This window comes from Salvelinus fontinalis, chromosome 19 (genome assembly GCF_029448725.1).
Source record: "Salvelinus fontinalis isolate EN_2023a chromosome 19, ASM2944872v1, whole genome shotgun sequence".
In the NCBI taxonomy this organism is placed as follows: Eukaryota; Metazoa; Chordata; class Actinopteri; order Salmoniformes; family Salmonidae; genus Salvelinus; species Salvelinus fontinalis.
This window is the reverse complement of record NC_074683.1, coordinates 19,788,099-19,790,237: the sequence shown is the minus strand read 5'-3', so window position 1 is coordinate 19,790,237 and position 2,139 is coordinate 19,788,099. Positions and strand designations below refer to the sequence as shown.

Below are 2,139 nucleotides of genomic sequence, written 5' to 3'. Positions count from 1 at the left end.
AGAGAGTGCATGGGTCAAGTGGGTGTGTTTATTCATTTATGTGCATGTGCATGCATGCCGGGACATCTGCACATGTCTGCATGCATGCACTTCCATGCATGTGTGTCAGTGTGCAGAGATATCCATTCCCTAACTCCACTCCACTTCGACAAACGTGCTCTTTCTTCTGGAGGCAGCCTTTGCCAGGTCTGCAGTGGAGCATGCAGTGTTATTGTGCTGGGTTAAGTGCCTCAAAATCTAATTACTCTAATGTCTGTTGCCGTCTTAAATCACACTTAATGGCTAAGTGCACTGGTTTGTCTGTCCTTCAGAGGGAAGCTTCCTTCACACTGCTCCCTTAGTAATAATTCCAATTGGATATGAGCAATTGCACTTATTGGCTGGGGCACGGCACTGGCTGCCTGGTTTCTGATTTGCTGCCAGGGGTGTCTATTGGCGGCTCGCTATTGGCTCCTAGGAGAGAGTGGGAGGGTAGCTCTCCCTTTCCTTCTTCTGTGGTAGAGCGTGTGAATGCGAGTACTCCTTTCTCTCATTGTTTGAGTGACTGCAGGTATTGGTGTCTGCCTCTGAACGTGCGCGCGCGTGTGTGTGTGTCTGGGAGTGTGTGTGTTGGAGAGGGAAAGAGATCAAAAGAGAGAGTGAGGCGAGCAGTGTTTCTTTTCCCCCTCTAGCCTCCCCGTCTCCCTGCTCCCTGTCACTCCGTTCTTCCTCCCTCCCGGACCACCCTGCCTCCAGTCGGATAGACCCTGGACCTCCCCAGGACCCTTCTCCCATCACCCCTTTGACTCTCCTCACTTCTCCGACCCGCTTTGTCAACTGAGCAGGTAAGATGCTCATACTGCTGCGACTCTCCTTATCTCCCCCTTTTTCCTTCCCCCTTTGGATGTCTCTCTCTCTCTCTTTCACTGTCTTTCTAGGTTTCAATTTCTCCCTCCAGCAGTTCCCCTCAGAATTAGGCATGTTTTGAAAGTGGAAGGTAAAGGGAGATTAAACCTGGGAGGTCACAGTCTTTTCTCCCTCCAACTGATATCACACAGAGATCTTACCTTTTCTCCACAGTCATATATCTTCATCTTTCCCATCTGCCTTTACAATCTCGGGCCCTCAGGGTTCGAGCAGAAACTAACACAGAGAGAAGGAAATTAGCTCTCCTACTCAAACTGTTCTGGGTATAACTCAAGCTGTTCCGGTCTGTAACAGCGCACCATTTTTTGGTTGCATCCTTAATTGATTTACACTATTTACTGTTGTTTGCAATAACTATTTATAGATGTCAGTGTCAGCATGCTCTAGCTACTTCCCCAAATGGAGAATACGCAGGTCCACCAGAAACCAGAACACATGACATTGCACAAACGGTAATGACTTTACAACGTTTCGCTACTCCCTTGATTGAATCGAGCAATCTATCTTTCTCCAGCAAGCAGTTCCGCCGTTAGCATGCTCCGTAAAGCATTTCTGGCAACAGCAGAAGAAGAACGAAAGAAAAAGGCTTCTTTGTCCTCCACACAGACTCCACACATCCTGTGTTTTGCCAGGAAGGGGATGTCGTGCGATACTAAAGTGATTTTTAGATGTCAATACAACTGGGCCCCCGGAGGGTTTCAACAAATTTAACTCTAGCTTCTGATGCTCGGCTATTTCAAAGGGGCTTCCCCTGTGTGAAGGGTGACCTTTATGTTTGTGATAATGATTTTTTAATTTGCTCTGAAAAAATGCATCTGTGCTAAAGCCGGCTGGGAGTATGGGCCCTTCAAGAGAGAGCAACCCTCTTGGGAGGTAACAGCCTGAGATTGTTCTGGTGTGTTCTGTACAATTACAACGGACTGTGAAAGTACTGTGAGGGCCCCTTGAGACAACAAGGACTTTTGTCCTTTCTACTTCAAACAACATTTGTTAATTTCGCCTGAGAGTAACATGCAGTACCTCTGTGTCAAATGATTGCAGTTGCATCTAGCTGTTTTTGAAGTTGAGTGTCAGTGAGAAGTGATGAGGCGCGGATTAGCTGTGTGGATTTTTCAGAGAGAAGAACAGGTGTCTTCCTTTACACCGATATCCCTATGAAGCCGAGCTGGCTCTGTGCCGAAGGCAGGATCAAGTGAAAGTGGCTCTCAAAATTTCTGCTAAGCATTTGATTTT

At 47.2% G+C, this 2,139-nt stretch overlaps 1 protein-coding gene across 7 annotated transcripts in view; it reads left to right on the top strand.

The window, feature by feature from the left end:
• The first annotated feature begins 502 nt into the window (after nucleotides 1–502).
• The window catches only part of pcbp3 (poly(rC) binding protein 3), a 177,645-nt gene continuing 176,008 nt past the window's right edge, over nucleotides 503–2,139 (top strand). For 3 of the 7 annotated variants that reach the window (XM_055871012.1, XM_055871011.1, XM_055871010.1), the window contains exon 1: nucleotides 507–824. The gene's annotated coding sequence lies outside the window, so the exon portion shown is untranslated. Of the gene's footprint in view, nucleotides 825–2,139 lie in introns of all 7 variants that reach the window. The other 4 variants (XM_055871008.1, XM_055871007.1, XM_055871013.1 and 1 more) reach the window with 3 other exon arrangements.